This window comes from Lycorma delicatula, chromosome 1, assembly GCF_047948215.1.
Source record: "Lycorma delicatula isolate Av1 chromosome 1, ASM4794821v1, whole genome shotgun sequence".
Taxonomy (NCBI): Eukaryota; Metazoa; Arthropoda; class Insecta; order Hemiptera; family Fulgoridae; genus Lycorma; species Lycorma delicatula.
The window spans coordinates 149,891,640-149,904,845 of record NC_134455.1 but is presented as its reverse complement, the minus strand read 5'-3'; the positions used below and the strand labels follow the sequence as shown (position 1 = coordinate 149,904,845).

General features: G+C 29.5%; 1 protein-coding gene across 4 annotated transcripts in view; it reads right to left on the bottom strand.

The window, feature by feature from the left end:
* The window catches only part of LOC142324053 (zinc transporter ZIP2-like), a 69,237-nt gene extending 56,256 nt beyond the window's left edge, over positions 1-12,981 (bottom strand). Inside the window, exon 1 of one of the 4 annotated variants that reach the window (XM_075364681.1) lies at positions 12,489-12,981. The gene's annotated coding sequence lies outside the window, so the exon portion shown is untranslated. Of the gene's footprint in view, positions 1-1,800; positions 2,795-12,488 lie in introns of those variants that run through there. The other 3 variants (XM_075364690.1, XM_075364672.1, XM_075364663.1) reach the window with 3 other exon arrangements.
* Between the last annotated feature and the right edge of the window lie 225 nt (positions 12,982-13,206).

Here is a 13,206-nt window from a genome sequence, read left to right as displayed (position 1 = left end):
TAGTGATCTAACAGAAACTAAAAAGATAGTAATAATAAATAAGTTAGTACTAATATGTAAATAAATCGGCACATAATTATAAATTATATCCATCATATCACGAAAGGATAGAGCTGGTAATTGAGTAATAAACAAAAGAACTCCAATTTTTGCCTTTAAGGATCAAGAAAAACTTGATCAGAGCAGTGTCATATAATATAAAATTATAAAAAAAGCATAAAGTTTATAATAGTATAAACAAATATACAGGTAGTGTAGCAAACATGAAAATAATTTTTAGGATACTAATTAAAATTATTTAGGCATATTTTATTGACTTTCAACTAGGTTGAAGAAAAACTTAGTTTCTTTTCTTTTCCATCAATTAACTTAACAGGCATTTTGTCAATTTGTTTATCAATGGAATAATGTATCCTAACAGTGCACAATACGTGACATCTTTCTAAGAAAAATTTGAAGATTTCAATGTTACTAAACCTAGAAGTATAGTATAGTCATAGGCAAAAAATCAAATTATGAGTAACTTAAAAACTGAAAGTCTGTGTTGAACAATACAAGAAGACTACGTACAGAGATGTACATTCATCAAATCAGCTCATTCCAGCAATCTGATAAATAAAATATGAGGGTCAGCTATCTCATAATTAGACCAAAAAATTGATTGTGAAATCTCAAACAACAAACAGAGAATGTACTCAAAATTGTTTCCAATGCATAACTACAGAAATAAAGTAGACAAACAATCAGTGGAATCAATTAGAAACCATAGAAACCACAGGCCTTACTTCTAACAGAAGTAAGTTTGATATGTTTCTATGTTTAATGGAAATTTGATCTTTACAATGTTGATGAAGCTCAATAATATCCTGTAATGAAGATTACCATACTGTGCCTGAACTTAAATTAACTGATTCTTAATAATATGTGTCTTAATTGGATCTGGAATTATTATCTCTTATTATGATTTTGTTCAATCTGCATTTATTACAATCATTTTAAAACTAATCAACAAGGAAATATTGGTTTATGAAAATAACTTTCAACATAATTTTTAAACAGTTAGACAGATCTTTTATTTTAGTTTATAATTAATTAAAATCATTAGAAAAGTATAATAAGACCCTTTCTTACAGAAAGAATTTTGGCCATAGGCAAAAACAGTCTCAGTCTGGTTTAACAGAGATGGATATTATTATTTCTTTATAATAAATGATTAGTGATAGGAGGAAGTATAATTCTATGAATAGTAAAAGAAAAGTAATAAATGTGAAATGATGAATAACAATGAGAAATAATATGTGAAGTGAACATGATGGATAAATTAAAATTGACAAATGTAGTTATTTAGACAGTAAAAAGCAGAGGATATTATATAATGTAAAGTTTTCATTAAAGGCAAGTTAACAGAGGGAGAAAACCATCATGTAGAAAAGATACTAGTTAATATGGAAAATAAATTTTGGAATGCTATAAATATAAAAAAAATTATGTTGTATAGCACTGTCAGTAGAAAAATCAGACAGGCAAATAAAGAAGCTTTTGAAATGTAGTGATATAGAAGAACCTTGAAAACATTTTCAAAATGACCAAGTTAAAAATAGGTAATAAAATATTTTTATGGGAATGCTTATGAAAGTACTCCTACAACATATGAATACACGCAGTTAACCTAATAATCTGAAAATAAAGGTAAATAAATACCAGATGGAAAGATACATTCTGAAATACATTAACTAAATAAATGAAGATGTAACTAATATGTTGAAATTAAAATGCAAATAGGAAAAAAAATTTACATACCTCAATTCATTTTTGATACAGGAATGGTCTCCAAAATCCGAATGCAGTACGTTAACACAAACATATCAAAATATAAGGCATGTTAAATTTTGGTAATACGGAATTTGTTTGTCTACAAAAATTTATGATACACACTGTTAATAAACCATACTTATTTAAATTCACACTGTTAATGTTAAAAAACAAAAATGATCCACAATCGTCTTTATATTAATAGATCCCATTTAATATTACTTCATAGATTTTCATGTTTTCCGATTGGTTATTCTTACCTCTTCAATTCATTATTTTTTTGAATATATCAACAGTTTCATCAGTCAGAATTTCATATTCTGCGCATTATACAAGATTCAATCTAAACTTCCATAATCAATCAAGTTGCTTATGAAACAATAACAGTGATGTAGTGATTAAGATCTATGGAAGTTGCAAAGTTAAATAACCTACAATTAAATTTCTGATTTGCTGACTGTTTATGAATTTACTAAAATAATGTGGATGTTCATACCTACAACTTAAATGATATTACTTGGTAGGTTATGCGTACAAACAAACCGGAATTCACGTGATAAACACTGATAATAGACAGGGTCAGTTTCTGATATCGGTCTGAGCTCAACTGATATCCTCTTCATTCCACTGTTACTAATTCATGAACACTCGTACAGCTATACTTCTAACGTAGTTATTGTATGTTAGGATGTGTAAAAATAGCTCTTTCTATTGAAAATCTTTCATGTGAACTCCTGAGAAAAATATTTACTATGCCCGTTTATTCTCCTTTAAAATATATCTTCGGGCTCCTTCAAGTCAGTAGTTGAATCTTCTGGCGTAAAATGGGCTGTTAACAGTATTGTTTGGCGTCGGTAAATTTGAATCATCTCGGCCTTTCATCCGGAGATCCCAGGTTCGAATCCCGGTCAGGTATATAATCTTCCCACACGCTACAAATCATCCATCTCTCATCCTCTGAAGTAATGCCTACAATGCCGAATGTTGGCCCCTGAAGTAAAAGAAAAAAATGAACACGTCGACCAACTTTGTCAAATTAAAAATGAATACTTTTTCGAAATGAAAAACCACATCACTAACGTACTCATTTTCAAGTGAAAAAAGAATCCCACATATTTTTAAATAAAAAAATATATATTGTATCAATTTCCTCTTTATTGTAAGTGTAAGACAACAAAATTATTTTCACGTTGCGAAATCAGGAAGGTTATTCTTAGATTTCTATTTTATGAATTAAGTAACTAAGCACTATTTATTTCTTCTATATTACAGAATTTTCTACAACCTCATTTAAGGTATATGTAATATGTACTCTATTATTTTCTTACAAATTAATTTTTATTGTTGTTTACCTTAAAAATTGTTATTTATTCTATTTTCATTTTATTTATTTATCATTTTACATAATTGCATTATTGTTATTTAATAAATTATTATTTTTATGCATTAATATATTTTTTTCTTTATTAATTTTGTGTTTTGTAATACTGCTTTCATCAAGCATATCAATGCTGATCATATCTTTTTGATATTTGTGCAGCAGCACCTTATACATTCCTAATATTAACTATAAAATATTTAATCATGCATTGATAAGAATAGGTAATATATTTATTTAATATATAAATACTTTTTCTTCCAAGTCAAAAATCATTAACTTGTGAAAGTTCACCAAATGTTACACCACTTCTCTTTTTATGCATAAAGAATACATTAACTCGCACAATAAATAGTTTTATTTTTGCAAACTCTTGATAAATAAAAAAATGAATAATTCTTGTATATGTCAAGGAGTTCCTGAATATTCAAAGTTCCAAACCCATTGCTTTTAAATTTGGCTGCAGGAATTTTGTAGAAGTTACTAGATTATAAATTTATGGAATTCATTTTTTCACGGCTTCTTGTAGATAACTTTTCTTTTTTTCTAGTTTGAGAATTTTTTGTTTGACTTATTGAGAAATTTTTTTAACAGAATTATGACAGTTCTATTTCTTTATTAAAGCGATAATTCTTTAACAACTTATAATAAAAAAAAGTAAATCAGAAAGGATTAGCTTTTTAAAAAAATAAAATTGTGCTTCTATATTAAGGCTAAAAAGTCTATGTTTCATATTAAGAAATAAATATGAATTGTTGTTGTGAATATATAAATTACATCTGTATATGTTCCTACATTGTCCACACAGTCGCCAAGTGATGAATAAAACTGAGGGGGTTTAGGTATTATCTTCGATATTGAAGAATCAATCATTAAAGCATTTTCTTGGCAGCAGTTTTCAGATCATCAACGTTCTTTAGTCTGAAGTGGGAGTTTTTTCTTTGATTAGGTCCCAAAGGGAGTTATAACAGGTTGCTCAGTTTGGACTTCTGGGCTGCCACTGAATTTCAGAATTCTTATTATTCCACTGCTCTTCAAAATATTAATTAAAAAATTACATTACTGACTGAGCAAAATGAGCTGGAACTCCAACTTGTCGTAAAATGGCAGATAAAATAATTTTCAATCATATGAAATGCAGTTAAGAATTCCTTCTAAAACGTATGGGCCTATCAGATATCATTGACATGTGATGAGTAGTCAGAAATTTATTACTCCACCGTCTGAAAAAAAACCACCGTCTGGTAAATAGCAGAGAAGGCTGCACTCGGATCGGGTGGGCAGCTGCTTAAAAGATAACAACAAATCGGAGCGTTTGGAAACACCCAAAAACAACACAACTTCAAAATTGAGGATAAAATATAAGCAAATAAACTACATTCCCACTCACAACATTAATTCTCTAACTCAACTTGGCAAACTAAAACCTCTAACAGACATAATGGATAAACAAAAAATCCTAATCCCAGGACTTCAAGAAATGAGAAACACTGATCAAGAGCCATTTGAATCTCACTTTTCATTCACAAAGTTTTTTTAAAAATGATGTTTGCTTTTCATATTATTTTTATTTTAATTAGAAGAATTCTCAGTTTGTTTACATACTCAGTATGAAGTGTTTCCAAATGTTGTTTAAGTTTATTAGGTTTCATACTGTCTGCTGCCAAAATTTTTGAGCAAATGAAACACAGGGGCCTTTCTTCTTCATTTACCCAAAAATTTAAGGATTCTTGAAATTTTTTTTTTCGAAACCACGCTTGTCTGTGCGTGCATTGTGCTTCAATATAGTCTTATGCTTGCTTAAAAATTTATCCATGATTCTGTATAAAGCTACTGTCGTGAATATTTAATAATGTGAATTGCAATTAACACGACTCGGATTGACTCTACTGAGACTGGCTGGAATTGAACAAGGCACAGCATTTATATATGTTTGTGCAGACATTTCAGAATGTTCGAGAGAAAGCGGAACTTCTTGTAAAGCTTTGAGAATGTCCAATATGATGGATGTAAGACACAGAGCAATAGAGAGGCATCAATTTTGGTTTTGTAAATGCAGCAGAGATTGATGTTGCTAAATATCAATAAATTTACTTATTCTTGGTAATTTGTAAGGTTTTTAATTAAGGTTGTAGTGTAGCTTTAGCATCAAAATACATTATTATTGAATACACTGTAATTGTATGAGAGGAGTGGTACAGTTAAATTATAATTGAAAATTGGGTCGTGAAAGGTTGAGAAATGCTGATGTAGGCACTTGATCTGGGAGTAAACTCACCACTCTTTGCTAAAATTTTAACTTCAGGAATAGACTGTAAACCAATTGTAATAAGTTAAAGAAAGTTAGAATCAGAATTCAACAATCTAAGAGCTGATCATTTGAAGAAGTAACCAACAGCTGAGGCATAATCTAGCCGAGATCTCATTAAGAATCTGTAGAATTTTAGCATACATATTCGGTCTTAATCCAAATGCTGTAACAATTCACATGTAGCATTTAAAAAGTTTCAAACATTTAATTTTCAGTTTCTGTAAGATTTAATTTAATCATTTATTCATTGAAATAAGTATTTAAAAGTTTATATTTTGGGATAATGAGATGCTTTCATCAATTACAAATCTATTTGGGATATTGTTTGTTTGGAAATGAGAAAAGAATAAAGATATTTTCATTCACCATTGTATGAAAATAACTGAATTTTGATGCAAACTTAGCTAAGAAGCATTAGCATATTTAAGCAACAAATCACACAGATATGGTGTATACGTTTTGTAATGCTATTCAATGGATTAGGAAAAAAAGTAACATCTAACACTGTCTTGAATTACATTTCATTTCCCCCCCGAGGGTAGAAGATCCCGCCTCGTAGCGTGTCAGGTCGCTACACCATCCCCTCCGTTCCTTGCCAGCAATGGCTTTAACGGAGGACATCTTCTTGCCATCAAACTGATTACATTCCACAGTGTTCAGCCCGGCCACGTGAGATGCCACCGATGCAGAAGCCCCGAGGGACATCGACATCAGTAATCCGCCACGAGAGATAGTAATTGAGTTCTGCCTTCTGAAGAAGACAGCTGACACCTAATGCTACCACATTGCCCTCAGGAACTAAACTAAAAGCTTACTCGCGGAAGAGAAAAGACCCTGCGCCTGTCACTTTAAGCCCTAAACTACTACTACACCCTAGTGTGTAGATGCATCAAGTATGCCACGACATGTCTTGAATTACAGTGCCTTCTAACAAAACATGGACTGGAAAATGATGTACCACCTCAAAAATGAAAATTTTGGTTACTATAGAATTCTGTTACAAAGCCCCAGTATATGGCCATGAGCATTCCTGTTCATAAAGATGTTCAATATATCAAAACTATGTATATAACATGCATATTCCTCATGTTAAGTACAACTTAGCAAAAAAAAATATTGACAGAATAGAAGAACTTCATCAATGAAACTATTTCATTTACAATTAGGTGATAGTGGAATTTCTACCATGCAAGTATTGTATTTTTGTAAAAGTGATTTTCATGAAGTACCTCATCGATCCTCACTGCATACTAAAGTTTGAACAAACATTTGTTGGAGATACATCAAATAGTAACTTGAGGTGCACTGTCTTTACAAGGATTTCACTTTCTCTTTTTTACTGATTACAGCAGCCAATGTCTTTCACACTTTAGGCCTAAGAAACAACAGCCAGTATTTGAAAAGCATTGACTAAATGTTCAGTCTTGTGCTCTTCGTGTTCTGTTAACTAGTACTTAATCTCCTATCTACATATACATCAGATTGTATATATAAGTGTATATTTTAAACAAGCATATGCATAAGTTTTGTAAATATGTGAGTGTGTGAATGTGCCAAGAATTGTTATGTTTTATAATAGTTTAAATGTATGTATCATCATCCCTTTCATGCACAAGAAAATTTTTTTTTTCACTAAAAATTCTAACTTTCAAGTAATTAAAAACAAAACATTTTTATACATAACTATTTATTTTTGTTTCATGAACATAAAAAAGAACATTAATAAATCCTGGACAAAAAATTCTTTTATAGTGTGTACAACATTTGGAAGTTCTGTACAGATGGATGTACTTCTTAGTGTGATAATTTTCTATAGCTCGACATGCCTTTCTTTTTCAGTATTAAGATTAGCTGTGTACCTTGGTTAGTTACGTGCAACTACTAAAAATAGCTTCACAAAGGTAAGAAATTACAAATGTAGTACCACTCTGAACTCATGTTTATCACTGAATATCGACTTTTACATAATGCCAAAACTTCAACAAATACTAGGAATAGCAGCTTGCTTTAATACAATCAGTTAAATATCAATGGGTTGTTCCCCATCTGCAATCTCTTTGAAGCAGCTTTATAAGTTTACAATGAATGGAATCAACATTCACTTCATGAGCATCACTTATCACTCAGATGACACTGTCAAAATTCAAATTTTGTCAAATTTTTAACAAAATCATTTTTCAATTTTTTTTCTATATTATCTCAGTTATTTTCATTCTGCACGCTTTACAGACAATTAACCTGAAATATACGCATACAACTTATTGTATGGATACAAAAGTAACAACAGCATTCAATTTTTAACTGTAAACCTGAAGAAGCGGGTTAATGCGAAAGTACTTTTGTAGGAATCATATTAAAAAATAAGTTGTGTCATTTTATTTTATTTATTTTTTGTACTTAGGTGGATCACGTTGAATCATACATATTTGAATTATTAGTATAGAGGGGATATGGGTCTTCAAAGGATCAATGTTAGAAAAATAAATTAAATATGTATTCAGTGAATACAAAAGCTATATAACACACAGTTGATAAATTGTTTTCCAGCTGGAAAAAATTTCTTGATGGCTGTAAACTGGAGATTAGCATATTTGCTATGTGATCCACACAGTCCTGCCAATTTTACTCCACTATGTCAAAAATTTTGCAACTATTTTATTTAACTGATCATAAACCAAAAATAAATCTACATTAATTCTTCTTATAACCACAATAAATATTTCTATAAACAATTTTTAAATGATTCAATGACACCCCAATAAACGTTAAGTTACTTCATTTAATAACAACAATGCATAAGTCTTCAAATTAATATTATTTGTATCTGTAATTAATAAGCATGTACCATCTGCAAATTGAATAAGACTGTCTTGTAGAATTGCATCAGTCAACAACACATATGAAGAAAAGTGAACCAAGAAATATTCCTAAGATACTCCAGTAACTGAATACTAGAGATTCTACATAAATATTTTTAATTTACATTACTTGTTATATGATTGATTTTGATGTACAAACTGACATTTGTATGAAATTATTTGCAATTTGACATACAGTTTTGAATCCATTCAAGGCCAATGCCTGTAACATCAACATTGCTCATTTCTTGAATAAATTTTTTATGGTAGTCATAAAAGGTAATCATTCTACTTTGAAATTCCTAAATTATTTCCTTAGTTCTTCAGTCTGCTCCCAGAGAATGGAATATACACCCAGAGAATGTAAAAAGGAACTGCTTAATGTGCTTTTTATTCTGCATAAATCTTATTGCTTAAAAAATTACTCAAAATAATTTATTAAAAGTTATTTTTTTAAATATTTTTTACAACTAGACAAGGGTTACTATTTTGTAAGTGTATTGTTTGGTACTTAATAGGCAAATGATAACTTAAAATTTTCCAAGTGTTGATTAGAACAAATAAAATTGATCTATTAGAGGAGAATTTGTTAAAAATAATTTCTATAAAAATTACAGAAAACCTTATTTAATTAAACAATCAAGTGCCTCTTTATTCATAATTTACAAAAAAAAAAATATTATTCATCCTATAAAAAAAGATGCATTATTTATTTTTAATCTTGCATTTTTCAAACACAAAAATTGTAAAAGCTTTGTAAAAATATGTATTGCAATAATATGTCTGCTTAGAAGACTTTTGGAAAAGAATCTAGAGGAACTATTAAAAAAAATCTGAAATATAATGTATAATTAATATGACAAAAATTTTTCAACTGAAAAGATTTATGATTAAATCAGAACCAGAATATATAAAAGAAATCTTTTCTACTTAATTTTAGTAAAAAGATGCTACATGAATTACCTTCTGCTGCTATTTAACACAATCCTACCCAAAATAATACGAAAGACAAAATTTATAACAACATACAAAATCCAAATATTCTATAGCAAAGCAAGGTCAGCCAATGAACAAAATTAAAAAATTTTAAAGCATGCACAGATAAATGATACCATTTGCGGTTGCCTCCTGGAAGAACAGGCCGCCATGCAGTCTTCGTTTGCTTGGGGCCAAAATATATTGACCATAGGGCTATCACGAATGTGCTGCAAAGTTTCATGAGGGTTTCCATTAAACCATATTTGACAGTTATGGGTGTTCACCTTGCCACTGATGTGAAACGTTGACTCATCACTAAAAATTACACTGTCTGCAATTCTATTCATCATTTCCACACAAAATCCAAACAGGTTTCAGCTGAATAACTTTGTCACCATCTGTAATGTGCTAAACCATAATTAGTTCGTATGGTTTCAAGTGCAATCGTTTACGTAATACATGCCAAACAGTTGTTTGTGGAATGTCAGGCTCACATGACGCATATTGAGCTGATTTCTTTGGTCTACGTGAAAAGCTTTTTGTGAGTTGTTCCACAGCAGATTCAGGAATGCATGGGCATCCTGATGATTTTGTATGTTTAACAGAACAACCTGTCTCAATGAAGGTTCGGTGCCAAGAGTAAATTTTATTCCTATTAGGAGGCTCTGTGCTTACTCTCTATGAAAATTACGTTGAACTGCAGCTGCTGACTGCAAATTGTGAAACCAAAACACAGTGAGCACATTCTACACCAGTAAATGTATCCATCTTTAACAACACTGGTGGCTGAATTCAGTAGTAATGAACTAAGGGAATCAAAAATTTATGTGTTTTGCTATGAAATGAGACCTCAATTGAAATCTGTAAGTTGAAACCAAATGTGTGTTATCTAAATAAATTTTTATATGCTTTTAAAGTTGTGAAGTCCTTTTTGAATCACCTGGCATATAAAAGTCTGGAACATGGCATAATATGATTCAAAGAATTTTCTCAGTAGAAAAATTACTTCTGTATGTTTTACATTATCTGGCTTTTAATTAAGAGTAAAATATAGATAGAATACCAAATAAAAAGAACTGCAGGTCAATGTGTTTTTCTCTCAGCAAATAGTTCATTAACTAAATATTGTTTTCATTCACTAGTCCACTAGTCATTCAGTTAAACACTATGTAATTAAATTCTGATTTGCTTTATGCTTCAACTTCCATGTTTACTTACACCAAAGTTGGATTGTTAACATGAAAAATGTGTTTCCTGTGATCCAAGGGAGAAATAACTAATCTTTATAATAATTAACAAATCTTTAAAATAAATTAGGATTTGCAGGTGATAGTGATCTAACAGAAACTAAAAAGATAGTAATAATAAATAAGTTAGTACTAATATGTAAATAAATCGGCACATAATTATAAATTATATCCATCATATCACGAAAGGATAGAGCTGGTAATTGAGTAATAAACAAAAGAACTCCAATTTTTGCCTTTAAGGATCAAGAAAAACTTGATCAGAGCAGTGTCATATAATATAAAATTATAAAAAAAGCATAAAGTTTATAATAGTATAAACAAATATACAGGTAGTGTAGCAAACATGAAAATAATTTTTAGGATACTAATTAAAATTATTTAGGCATATTTTATTGACTTTCAACTAGGTTGAAGAAAAACTTAGTTTCTTTTCTTTTCCATCAATTAACTTAACAGGCATTTTGTCAATTTGTTTATCAATGGAATAATGTATCCTAACAGTGCACAATACGTGACATCTTTCTAAGAAAAATTTGAAGATTTCAATGTTACTAAACCTAGAAGTATAGTATAGTCATAGGCAAAAAATCAAATTATGAGTAACTTAAAAACTGAAAGTCTGTGTTGAACAATACAAGAAGACTACGTACAGAGATGTACATTCATCAAATCAGCTCATTCCAGCAATCTGATAAATAAAATATGAGGGTCAGCTATCTCATAATTAGACCAAAAAATTGATTGTGAAATCTCAAACAACAAACAGAGAATGTACTCAAAATTGTTTCCAATGCATAACTACAGAAATAAAGTAGACAAACAATCAGTGGAATCAATTAGAAACCATAGAAACCACAGGCCTTACTTCTAACAGAAGTAAGTTTGATATGTTTCTATGTTTAATGGAAATTTGATCTTTACAATGTTGATGAAGCTCAATAATATCCTGTAATGAAGATTACCATACTGTGCCTGAACTTAAATTAACTGATTCTTAATAATATGTGTCTTAATTGGATCTGGAATTATTATCTCTTATTATGATTTTGTTCAATCTGCATTTATTACAATCATTTTAAAACTAATCAACAAGGAAATATTGGTTTATGAAAATAACTTTCAACATAATTTTTAAACAGTTAGACAGATCTTTTATTTTAGTTTATAATTAATTAAAATCATTAGAAAAGTATAATAAGACCCTTTCTTACAGAAAGAATTTTGGCCATAGGCAAAAACAGTCTCAGTCTGGTTTAACAGAGATGGATATTATTATTTCTTTATAATAAATGATTAGTGATAGGAGGAAGTATAATTCTATGAATAGTAAAAGAAAAGTAATAAATGTGAAATGATGAATAACAATGAGAAATAATATGTGAAGTGAACATGATGGATAAATTAAAATTGACAAATGTAGTTATTTAGACAGTAAAAAGCAGAGGATATTATATAATGTAAAGTTTTCATTAAAGGCAAGTTAACAGAGGGAGAAAACCATCATGTAGAAAAGATACTAGTTAATATGGAAAATAAATTTTGGAATGTTATAAATATAAAAAAAAATTATGTTGTATAGCACTGTCAGTAGAAAAATCAGACAGGCAAATAAAGAAGCTTTTGAAATGTAGTGATATAAAAGAACCTTGAAAACATTTTCAAAAATGACCAAGTTAAAAATAGGTAATAAAATATTTTTATGGGAATGCTTATGAAAGTACTCCTACAACTAGGATGGGGGTGCTACAAAATATGAATACCTGCAGTTAACCTAATAATCTGAAAATAAAGGTAAATAAATACCAGATGGAAAGATACATTCTGAAATACATTAACTAAATAAATGAAGATGTAACTAATATGTTGAAATTAAAATGCAAATAGGAAAAAAATTTACGTACCTCAATTCATTTTTGATACAGATATTTGGGCTCCAAAATCGGAATGCAGTACGTTAACAGAAACATATAAAAATATAAAGCATGTTAAATTTGTGCTAATAAGGAATTTGTTTAGCTACAATAATTTATGATACACTGTTAATAAACCATACTTATTTAAATTCACACTGTTAATGTTAAAAAACAAAAATGATCCACAATCGTCTTTATATTAATAGATCCCTTTTAATATTACTTCACAGCTTTTCATGTTTTCCGATTGGTTATTCTTACTTCTTCAATTCTTTATTTTTTTGAATATATCAACAGTTTCATCAGTCAGAATTTCATATACTGCGCATTAAACAAGATTCAACCTAAACTTCCATAATCAATCAAGTTGCTTATGAAATAATAATAACACTGATATAGTGATTAAAATCTATGGAAGTTGCAAAGTTATATAACCTACAATTAAATTTCTGATTTGCTGACTGTTTATGAATTTACTAAAATAATGTGGATGTTCGTACCTACAACTTAAATGATATTACTTGGTAGGTTATGCGTACAAACAAACCGGAATTCACGTGATAAACGCTGATAATAGACAAGGTCTTTCTTTCTTTCTTTTTCCTGTTTAGCCTCCGGTAACTACCGTTTAGATAATTCTTCAGAGGATGAATGAGGATGATATGTATGACTGTAGTCTTGTACATTCTCAGTTCGACCATTCCTT